This window comes from Gastrolobium bilobum, unplaced genomic scaffold (genome assembly GCF_033153095.1).
Source record: "Gastrolobium bilobum isolate Gb01-03AN ecotype WA unplaced genomic scaffold, APGP_CSIRO_Gbil_v1 utg53787, whole genome shotgun sequence".
In the NCBI taxonomy this organism is placed as follows: Eukaryota; Viridiplantae; Streptophyta; class Magnoliopsida; order Fabales; family Fabaceae; genus Gastrolobium; species Gastrolobium bilobum.
This window is the reverse complement of record NW_026895466.1, coordinates 46505-58289: the sequence shown is the minus strand read 5'-3', so window position 1 is coordinate 58289 and position 11785 is coordinate 46505. Positions and strand designations below refer to the sequence as shown.

Genomic DNA, 11785 nt, shown 5'->3' with positions numbered 1-11785 from the left:
AAAAGTGCTCCAAAAAATAATATAAAAATATGACAAATCTTAGAAAAATGAGTAGGTTCAGAATCTAAAGTTTGAGATTAAAATAGTAAGCGTAGCTATAATTGCTAATACTGTGTGTTTAAAACTTAAGTGCCTATATATATGCATCTTGCACCAAACCCTAGGCCATGTGTGATGTGCCTACGTGAGTTTTCTGATTTCTCTTCAGCCTTGTGCCTCCCATTGCCACCTTCATCTCCCTTCCCTCTTGTGAGCCAAAGGTGTCACCTTTCTCCTTGTTCTTACCACTTAAACACTTGGGTGTGTGTGGGGTAAACTTGGTGGTGAGTTGTGAAGCATTTCGGAGGATATGCTTGCTGTTGGTTGGGAGTGTTAGGGGCTGCATAGTCTGAGTTTGTGTGAGTGAGGCTTGTTCTTGGCTTCTTGAGCTTCAAGAAGCCACCTTTTGGCATAAAGGGTCAAGCTTGAAGTGTATTTTCGTAGCCTTGTGAAGTCAGAACTTTGGTGCTGTGTTGGAGGCTTCCTTTCTGTTTCATTTTCGAAGTTTTGGTGCCTTGGAGGTATATATGATCACCTTTGTGTCATTTTGAGGTTTTAAGCTTAATTAATCGGTTAAAGATCGTAACTTGAACCATTTGTTTAATGTGATGTGTTTCTGGGTCCCTAACATGCTTTTGGTTATCTGTTTTGGGAGTTTTTGGACTCCCAATCTTGGTTGAACCCTTAAATTTGGGTTTATGCAGAAGGCAGTTCGTGTTTCTGCATTCTGGTGAAGAAGTATTCGAATACTTTCGGGTAGTATTCGAATACTTGTTCAAAGGTAGTCGAATACTCCTTGCTGAGTATTGAGATACTTTTCTGGGAAGAAAAGTATTCGATTACCCTGGGAGAAGTAGTCGAATACTGAGTAGTATTCGAATACTTGGGGTTTGGTATTCGGATACCTGGTGGTATTCGAATACTGGGGAAAAAGTATTCAGATACCTTGTGGTATTCGAATACTTGAGTGAAAGTATTCAGATACTTTCTGGAGAGCTGGAGTATTCGAATACTTATCGGGAAATATTCAAATACCTCATGCAGAAACAGCATGAAATGAGTCAAAATGAGAAGGAAAGCCTTAAATCACTTAGTACAACCTTGAGCAATGATTATTGATAATTAATTACTGTATAACAGATTGTGATTGAGCTGTTTGGACTTTGCGCTAGTGTGGATCTTGTATTGGATAGTTAGCTTGTGATGTAAGCTTTCGTGTCCTCGGTTTTGCCATTGTTGGTTCCACCATACCCCATGGGGGAATGGTTTATATGCATGCTGTGTTTTCATGCTTTGACGATTGAAATGTTGTTGAACTGTTAAGTGTAAGGGCCTTATAATATGCATGTGTTGTTCCACTTTGACGGTAAGCCTGAGTATGTAGCGTCATACAAGATGGTGAGACTGGGGTGGATGCAAGTAGCGTCTTGCACTATTTGTAGGAGATAGACGTATATCCTGCATTTCTCTGGCCAGTAGATTATATTAACACACATGACATGGTTATCTGTGCATTACACTGATTTTAGAACTTATATATATTGTTTAAACTGTTTTAGAACTTATATTGCACATGTAAGTGAGCTTGGGGTGGAAGATCCTTGAGGACCCCTTGTCTTATTGAGATTTCTTTTTAGAGATCTCAACCCACGTTTGGGGCACCATTTCAGGTTCAGGTTATGCGGGGGTTGAGACCTCCAGCGGCAGGAGGCCGGAGCTGAGTTAGATGATTGCTGTTATGATTATATGTTGGATGTTGGATTATGTCTGTTGCTATTTTGCTGTTAGCTTTATGATTATGTTGTAGCTGTTGAGACGTTATTGGCTTTGTTGCCTTATTTCGTGAGCATGGGATTGTCCATGCCGCATTGATTTAACTATGTCTTGTTTTAGATTCGAGTTGTAATAATGTATCAGGATTATGTCCGGACTACGTGTTGCAGCTCCGTGATTTTAGATACTCATTGTTATTTATATTAGGAGGTATTTCAGTTAGTGGTCTCTTGTAATATCATACAGGCGATGTTTTATGAAAAATTATTAAGTAATCAACTTGGCTAAGTATAATAACGTTATAATTGAATAAAAGAAAAAGATTTTTTGCATTTTAATTAAGCGTGGCTTAATACGATGAGATGTTAACAAACTGGATGCATACGGGGTGTTACAGTACCTTGGTTGGATGTTCTTGGAACACGCCTTGGATGAGACCCGTAAGCTTATATGTCGAGCCATTAGGCAGGGCATTGCGTGGTATTTGTAGCTACCATTCCAGCTTCATCGTATTTTGTATCGCTATATTCCCCAGTTTCTCTAAATCCCTTGCTATATCCCATTTTTCAAGTTGTTATTGTATATTATTTATATGCATCGAGTGAGCCATTGGGTGGAATTTTCTCCAGAACCTCTGGGTTACTGAGATATATTCGTATATCTCACCCCGTCTTGGGGGCTTTATTTCAGGAGGTAGCAGCGGCATAGGAGCGACGGGCAAGAGGCCCGTAAGATGAGTGTAGGAGGACATTTTTATATTTTGCATTTTGATGGCCATTGGGTCTAAGCTAGACTTAGGGCATGAACATTCCATATGTATGTAGGAGGAGATTCATAGTCATATTTGTTCATGTCATTTTGCCTAAGTCTAGTTGTATATGTCATTTTAAGTTTTATGTTTCAAATTGTAATTTAAAGTTATGAATTTGCAAGTTGTAATATGTAATTGAGATGTTGTAATTGTACATGGATACTTGATATAATATGATGGAAGGGCTTTAGGCCTATTTTAGGATTATGATTATATGTATGCTTATAAAATGCATGTAAATGGTCATTGGTGATTGAAACAAGTCAATGATTAATAAAGTGAGCAATATGATATGAATTGTGTAATAACTATAAACTGAGTTGGGTTGTAAGTGCCCCAAGGCATTGTTGGTCCTTGCGTGTGCCACCCATTGATTATTAGGTACATTGAGGTCCTAGATCACATTAGCAAATTAGGGGATTTTTGTAAAAACAAAAGAAACTCTGACGAAATTTTTAGAAATTGGCAGAATTTAGATGAATTTCGGGAGAGCATATATCCCACCACAGAGGTCCGATAGGGACGTTCCATATGCCATTTTGAAGGTTGGGATGTCCTCTATCTTGTGGTAAAATTTGAGAGAATTATGGGTTGAAAGCCGGTTTGGAGAAGGCAGAGAGTGAAGACTGCCCAATTGCTCACTGCACTTGTGGCAGTTCTGGACCATTTTTGGGAAAATAATTCCCGCTTCGTTTCTTGGTAAAATTAGGTGTATGATATATCAATTTGAAACTTGAGGTGTCTTGTTTGTTGTCTAAAAATTTGAGAGCAATTGGTTGAGTGTATTGTCTGAAGTAATTCGTGGAGTGAGGGATGTTTGGAGCTGTTTTGGGGTTGGCTGGCAGTTTTGCTTGTCCAACTTCAAACAGCGATATCCAGAGCAAACGAAATCGAAATAACTAGTGTAATGGCTCATTAGAAAGGTAATTATGTCCCATAAAAGATACTAAAAGATGAGACAAAAACGAAGAAAGTTAAGAGAATATAAATAAATATACCGAACCATGTTCGGATAGGTAGAAATCTTAAAATTGAGAAATTGGCTAAGTGGGTTTATGGGGACCCCTTAGTGACTTGTATTAAGTAAAATAAGATATAAAATTAGTTTAAACAAGTATTCCGCAAGAGTTTACAGTTATGGTCACAGATTTTAGTTATTACGCTTTTTACGATTTTAAATGCTCGCGTAATAAACGGAAAAAGTTTACTCGCATTTTAATAAAGGAATTGCTGTGATTGTAACTGCGTTTAATATCATAATTAATGTTAACAATACCGGTGTACAACAGGCTGTTACATTACAAGTGCCTAAATCCAACTGGTCAAATCATAATAGCTAGACATGTTCTATTTGATGAGTCTATTTTTCCCTACAAAGAGTCACCAAATTCTATATCCCCCACCTCAATTCCTCCACCTTCACCACCCCCTATTATTCATACTCACCAAACTCACATATTTCCTAATTTTCCTATATTAAGTGCTCTTGCTGCTGATTTTTCTGTTAGTACCACTAACTCTACTTGCAGGTCCTCTATTCCCACTAATATTGATTGCAGGTCTAGCTCCACTGCGACAAATAGTTCCCCTCCAAGTGCAGCTCCACTGATCAACACTCATAACATGACCACTAGAGCCAAAGCTAACATATTCAAACCTAAAGCTTTCACAGATTCTTTGGAACCTAATTCTGTATCTCAAGCCCTATCTTAGCCACACTGGCTTCAAGCCATGAAGGAAGAATATGAAGCTCTTCTTAGAAATAACACTTGGCAACTGGTCTCTCTTCCTCCTAACAGATTCAATGGGTATTTCGCACTAAAGTTCAAACCTAATGGCACTGTTTTGAAATATAAAGCTCGACTTGTTGTTCAGGGCTTCCACCAACAAGAAGGCTTTGATTACCAAGAGACTTTCAGTCCAGTTGTTAAACTAGTAACCATCTGAATTGTCTTCACTATTGCTCTATCTAAGGGATGGCCAATTCTCCAACTTGATGTAAATAATGCATTCCTGAATGGGGATCTTCAGGAAGAGGTGTTCATGCAACAGCCACCTATTTTTATTCACCATTACAAGACTCTTGTGTGCAAGCTCACTAAAGCTCTTTATGGTCTCAAACAGGCACCACATGTCTGGTTTGAGAAACTCAGCAATACCCTTCATTGTCTTGGGTTCACTACTGCCAAATGCGACTTCTCCTTGTTCATTTCCATAACTGAGAACACTACTCTATTTGTTCTTGTATATATGGATGATATACTCATCATTGGCTCTTCCTCTTCAGCTATCACATCTTTAATTCACTCTCTCAACAGTACTTTTGCTCTCAAGGATCTTGGGCAACTACACTACTTCTTAGGAATCAAAGCTCACAAAACAAAATCTGGTGGCTACCGTCTAAATCAATCTAAGTATATCTCAGACCTCTTGAAGAAAGCTAACATGGTTGACTGCAAGTCTATGCCTTCACCTATGACATCTAGTCCTAAACTATCATCTCATGAGGGATCCCCACACCCTGATCCAGCTCAATATCGCTCCATTGTTGGAGCTCTCCAGTATGCCACAATCACAAGACCAGACATAGCCTACAGTGTCTACAAAGTTTGTCAGTTTATGCATAACCCGTTGTACACACACTGGAAAGCAGTAAAACATATACTACGTTACCTCAGTGGTATTGTGACCCATGGAAATGATCGCCGCTGCATATTGTGGAACCCTCAAACAATTTCCACCTTGCTGCATATTGTGACTTCGATTAGGGTTCAGATCTGGATGATCGCCGCTCCCAATGTCGTTAAAACGCAGAGTCTACGTCGAAATGGTAGGGGTGAGCAAAAACGTAAAAATGTGAAACGTAAACGAAACGTAAGAGTTTACTACATACCCAAAAAAATAAAATATCCAACATATAACCAAAACACACCAATATATAAGTCCAAACACAGGACAATACTTGCATTTAAGTTTTTTTGTTCCTGGAACTTCAATTGAATGCTTCCATCCAAGATCTAACTTATTTCCAGGAGCATTTCTAGACAATTTCCTCCCTCCAATAGTAGTGTTACTTACACGAATAGAAGCCAGATTGCTACTACTACCAACAGCACTTGATGAAGCCATATGATTTCAAACTATATTTAATCAAAATTCAGAGAAATGATCTCAATTCTAAGCTTTCAAATTTCGATCAAAAAATAAAAGATAATAAAATGAACAAACAAAATCCATAGATAGAGCCTTATTATGTGCATAATAAACGCAGAACTACATATAAAATTTAGAGAAATATATAATTATTTTTTATATTTTTTCTATAAAATAAAAATGACCAGAAACAATCATATATTTTTTTTATGATTATTATATTTATCATATAAAATTAAAATGGGCTACCGTAAACTAGAAAAGATCTAAAAATAAAAAAAATAAAGAACAAGAGACTACCGTCAATCTGTAAATGAGGTAAAAACAAGATTAAAGACCGAATTTGATTAAAAATAAAAACTGGGAAAAACAAGCGGAAGAAACGATCCAAAAAAAAATATGAGATAAAAAGACTAGGAGAGAAACAGATCAGAATAAGAAAGAGAAGAATAGGAAAAAAAAAAAGATTACCGTCCGAAGACCGAAGTCCGAAGCCCCAAAAAAACGAGATCAGAAAATAAAGTAGGAGAGAGTAGAAGACCACCGTCCACCGTCCACCGCTTGATTTGTCCGAATCTGATTTACCGTCCACCGTCCACCGCTTGCGACTAGGAGAGAGTAGAAGTAGACAGAAGATCCAAAGACCAAACGAAGTAGACAGAAGATACAATCGGGTATTAAAACATGGTGTTTCCTTCAGAAAAAAGTCATTATTTTATTTTATAGACCATAACGCACTCAGTCCGGCCTAATTTTTTTTTTTTTGAAAACTGAGTCAACTCGGTAAACTCGCCGAGTTGACTAACCGTTTCAACCCATTTTACGTTTCAGCAACCGTTTAACACGTTTTTTAGGCAAAAAACGTAGAATCGTACGTTTCGACACTACGTTTTAACAACACTGGCCGCTCCACAAGTGGTTTTTGCATATTCTTCGGGTCTAATTTGGTCACCTAGTCCTCCAAGAATCAACATGTTGTAAGTCGCTTAAGTACCGAGGCAGAGTATAGATGTCTTGCAGCCACCGTTGCTGAAATCACTTGGATCCAATCTCTGCTTTTTGAGCTTCATGTCAAAGTACCAACTCCACCTGCCATCCACTGTGACAATCTCTCATCCATGCTCCTCACCGCAAATCCCATCTTCCACTCACGCACGAAACACTTTGAGCTGGATCTCCATTTCGTTAAGGAGAAGGTTGTCTCAAAAGGTGTCTCAGTTCACCATGTCTCAGCGTTGGAGCAAATTGCTGATGGGCTCACTAAAGCAGTGGCCACAGCCTAATTTCTAATTTTTAAATCCAAGCTTCGGGTCTTGGAATTTAAGCCCACTCAACTTGCGGGAGGATGATAGCTATATAGGCCCAATGGATTCAGTTACAGATCCAATTCTGTTATTTAGCTCTAACAAACTCTTAGGTATTCAGTTATAGATGTGTAGCTGATCTTATCCAATCTTAGAGTATATAAGACTATAGCTTTACTCTAAATGTACGATGGTTTATTATTCAATAAACATTTTTCTCTGAGCTCATTCATTTCACGTTTTCTCTTTCTCCTCTTTCATTTCTTTCATCATAGCTTTGATACCTTTTAACAGCCTTAAAGGAATTGACAAAATCTTCTACTTCTTCTATATCTCTGTTAATAGTAGCCCAACTCAATATGCTGGAAATGACATTAGCTTCTGGTTTCCAACGTTTATTATGTTTGGCTTGAATAGCCGCAGCTTCCTGCATGCACTGAAATGCCTTCTCCACATTCTCCTTGGCCACATATCCAGATGCAATGATACCCCAACTGTTGGAAGTAGGAGTCTTCCTTTTCTCTACCATGCTTCGGAGCATTGTTTCTGGCTTTTCAATCAATCCCCTCTGGGAATACCCAATCAAGAGGATGTTTGGCACTCTGAAATCATAAGTGTTACCCGGTAACTCCCACTCATCAAGTAATTTTTCAGCTTCATCAAGGTCCCCAAGCTTCACCAGAGAACCCAACATGGTTATATATTCCTTGTTAAATTGCTTCTTACAATTGGCTTTCTGGAGTTTCCAAGACTTGCATAGGGTGAAATCAGATAATTGTAGGAAATCGTATTGCGTTTGTCTACCTTATTCTCACACTTATTCAGGTAAATCAGAGCTTTCTCCTTCAGGCCTGCTTTTATATAGAAGTTAGCCACCATAGCATATGTCATCCAATCTCTGCCAATGTGGGTTTGACTTTCCATTTCTTTCAACATTTTCTCCATGTTCACCACGTCAGATCTCGCACCAAAAGAGTTTATACTGTAGTTGGAAATTTCAGGAGAAACACCATCCTCTTTCATTTGTGCCAAAACACCAGGGACTTTCTCAAGTTGACCCGTTCTTATATAGAGGCACATTATATTAATGTAATTGAGAGGAGAAACAAAACCCATGTCCTTCATCTTCTGCATCAAGGAGAGTGACTTATCAACTAATCCTTCTCTAACATAACAACTCAAAAGAGCACCATGAAGCTTTTCAGTTTTATCTTCATCACTCAAATTCTGAAAATACCTCTCCGCACTATCTAGTCCACGAACTTTACCAATAAGATCTAGTTGCACAGCTTGGTCACCTGGTGAAATTGGACGTAGCCCTTTGCTACTCATCCACTCGGAAACCTGAACACACCAAGATTGAAGATATCTCAGTAATTACCGTATAATCAGGAACAAGTGGAACGATTAAAAGAATGAAACATAATATAGCATTTCAGTTTTTTTTTCTTTTAAATTAAACACTTCTTGTTTGGTAAGAGAACTAGCCTCCAGCAGTGGTAAAATTGTTTCGTTATGATTGAAAGGTTATGAATTCGAATGGGTAAAGCTATGTACAAGAATTGTCTTCACCTCACTCTCCCTAGCAAGGGTTTAATGGGGAGCTGTTTGAACCACTTCTTGTTTGGTATTGTGATTTGGTCATATATCACTTATACTCTAACAAGGGTGTGGACATTATGTACTAAAGGAAAAACTGGTCCTAGAAATTGAACACAATGAGCAGGGTCCAAGTAAGAGGCATGAAAAGTGAGCACCTTCATAGTGTTTGCATGAAAATAGAACCATCAAGGAATCAAGAAAAAATGGACACCTTCTTCGAGCCATTTGTCGAGAACAAGGACAACTGTTGAGATATATAGTCACACATTGATTGGATGAGCAACTAATATGGTCTTTATAAGGCCTTGGGCACTCTCACCCTTTGAGCTAGTTTTTGGGGTGGTGTATCCCAAGGTTCTTTACATGGTATCAGAGCCTCACTGTTCCCCGCTTTAAAGTGGAATTAAAAATAAAATAAAAAAGCACAAAAGGTAAACCAAAAAATGGGCCTGTGCAATTTTCACGCTTCTAGCCTAGAGGGCTCTTGCGTGAGGGGGCGTGTTAAGATATGTAGTCCCACATTGATTGGATGGGCAACTAATATGACCTTTATAAGGCCTTGGGCACTCTCACTCTTTGAGCTAGCTTTTGGGGTGGTGTATCCCAAGGTTCTTTACATAGTATCAGAGCTTCACCATCCCCGCTTTAAAGTGGAATTAAAAATAAATAAAATAAAAAAGCACAAAAGGTAAACCAAAAATGGGCCTATGCAATTTTCACGCTTCTAGCCTAAAGGCTCTTGCGTGAGGGGGCGTGTTGAGATATATAGTCCCACATTGATTGGATGAGCAACTAGTATGGCCTTTATAAGGCCTTAGGCACTCTCACCCTCTGAGCTAGCTTTTAGATGGTGTATCCCAAGATTCTTTACAACAACGCTATTGGAATGGTTTCCAAGGGATTTATTCTGGAGAATAGGTTTATACTGTTCGCAGCTGTGGACCAGTATGATTTCGAAAGCAGAAAAGTTGCCGTGAAGTTCCGAGACCTATGCAGGATTGAGGAGAACAGTGCCCTCGCCATTGCCAAACGCCGACCAAGTCTTTGTGAAAATGTCCGTTTTAATGCTGTGATGACTCCGGAGCTACGATTAAGGAAGGAAGGAAGGATAATATTCTGGTCCAGCGGACGCTAAATGGGTTGCTTTGTTCAGCGTCGAGCACATGATTCTCTCTACACGTGTCCCTTTAAACTTCTCGTGCACACAATCAAACTTCATAATTAGTGGGAAATGAATCCAATTATTTTCAAAAAAACCAATAACACAGTTATATGAAAAAAAATTATAACTATACAAAGATAAATTAACGATTATAATATAAAATATGGAAATAGTTATGGTGCTTTGAAGAGAAAAAAGTTTTGGCCCACAAAGACTATCAATTTTTTTGAAAAATATGGGACATAAATAAAAGGGTTATGTTTATCTCATTTTACATGAGATAAACATCTCTCCTACACACACAAAAAGGGTTGGGTCCCACCACTTTTTTTTTTCTCTCTCCTCTTACATGTGGGTCTCACTTATACTTTTATTTCTACAACATGAGGTAATTCTTTTCCTCCAACATAAGAAAAATATATCCCTAAATAAAAATATAAAATTAAAGAAATGAGTAAACAAAATTTGTGAGAGTACATAGAGGAATCACTAAATTTTGGTCATCGTGATCCCCCAAAACTTTTCTCCCTCTCAAATAGTCTATATACAAGGATATTAGTCCCTCATTTTCCTAACTTTTCTATTTGGTTACTATTATTGTTACTTTACCTAGATTTCTCTTCAAAGAGTAACTGAATTACAGCTCCCCTTTCATCCTCGCTTGACCTAGGCAGTTACAGACTTACAGTGACTCTCCAGAAAACTTTGGGCTATTTAATTTTCTCTCTGTCTCAATTGTATCAACATACTTCACAAAGAGATCCATACTCTCATAGTGTGATCAAATCAATTAACATATGTGACTGGGTTTTCGAAAAGCCCTACGTTTCAAACCAGAATTATTGTCGGTGTTTCTGCCCTGACTGAACTGAAGTTCACAGCTTGAACTGAAATTCTAAAAACTGTCATTTGCTTTAAAATTTGAACTGCATTTCCAAACACTCCCGTGGAAAAATACTTAAATAGTTTAGAACGGGGAAGCTATCCTCGCATGCAACTTAAGAAAAAGCCACCAACCTCATTAAAAATTAAAGGGAAAAGTTATAAAAAATTTATGATTTTGTTTTTAATCACTTACACTCTTATACTTTTTTAATCACTTTTTTTTTTATAATTTTTTCCATTTAAGTCTATCTTTAACACCATTAAAAACTTAACCAATCTAGTTAGTTTATTACAAGTACATTATATATTATACAATGTTTTTCTTTGAGTATCTAATTTTATAATTTAATATATATTACATTTATCTTAGGAATTATGAGATATCGATACGGTATTAAATATTTTAAATTAAAAAATTTGACAAATATAATTTATATGTTTGACTAAAAAAAACACAGTAAGAGCCTTTGGTCCTAACTTTTTTTTTAGTATAAAAGTTAAAGGTAAAAAATACAAGTTTTAAAAATAAAGTCAAAGCTTTTTGCAGTTATATAACTTTTGGGAAATTATATTCTTATTTCACATAAGATAGTACTCTCATGCTTTCATCAAATCAAAAGATAAACCGTTTTTTTCTTTTTTCTTTTTTTAAAATGATGGCCCATTTTTTTTGTCTTAGCATAAGATAAGAATTCTCTCCTACAATATGAAAGAAATAATGCCCTTAACTTTTTAGTTTAAAAGTTAGGGAAAATGTTTGTCCTTCTAAATGACATAAGTTGTGTCATTTTCACTCTCATAAAGATGTGGGACCCACACATTTATTTCTTTTGTACATTCTCTCCCCCATGATCTGTTTTTTTTTCTCATTTAAAATGACATAAATTTACATACTTTAAAATGACACACACTTTTTCCTTAAAAGTTATTTTGAAACTTGAGTTATTACAACTGAAAATATGGAAGGGATTCATTTACCACCAATTAAGTTTACCACTTTGTACTATCAAATCTTAACCGTTGATTTCCGTCAATCTGACAGTTATAATTTATTAG

The 11785-nt window shown here is 37.1% G+C and overlaps 1 pseudogene; it reads right to left on the bottom strand.

Annotated features, from left to right (window-relative positions):
- Nucleotides 1-7309: 7309 nt before the first annotated feature.
- On the bottom strand, nucleotides 7310-8907 carry LOC133313243 (pentatricopeptide repeat-containing protein At4g21705, mitochondrial-like; annotated as a pseudogene).
- Nucleotides 8908-11785: the final 2878 nt, after the last annotated feature.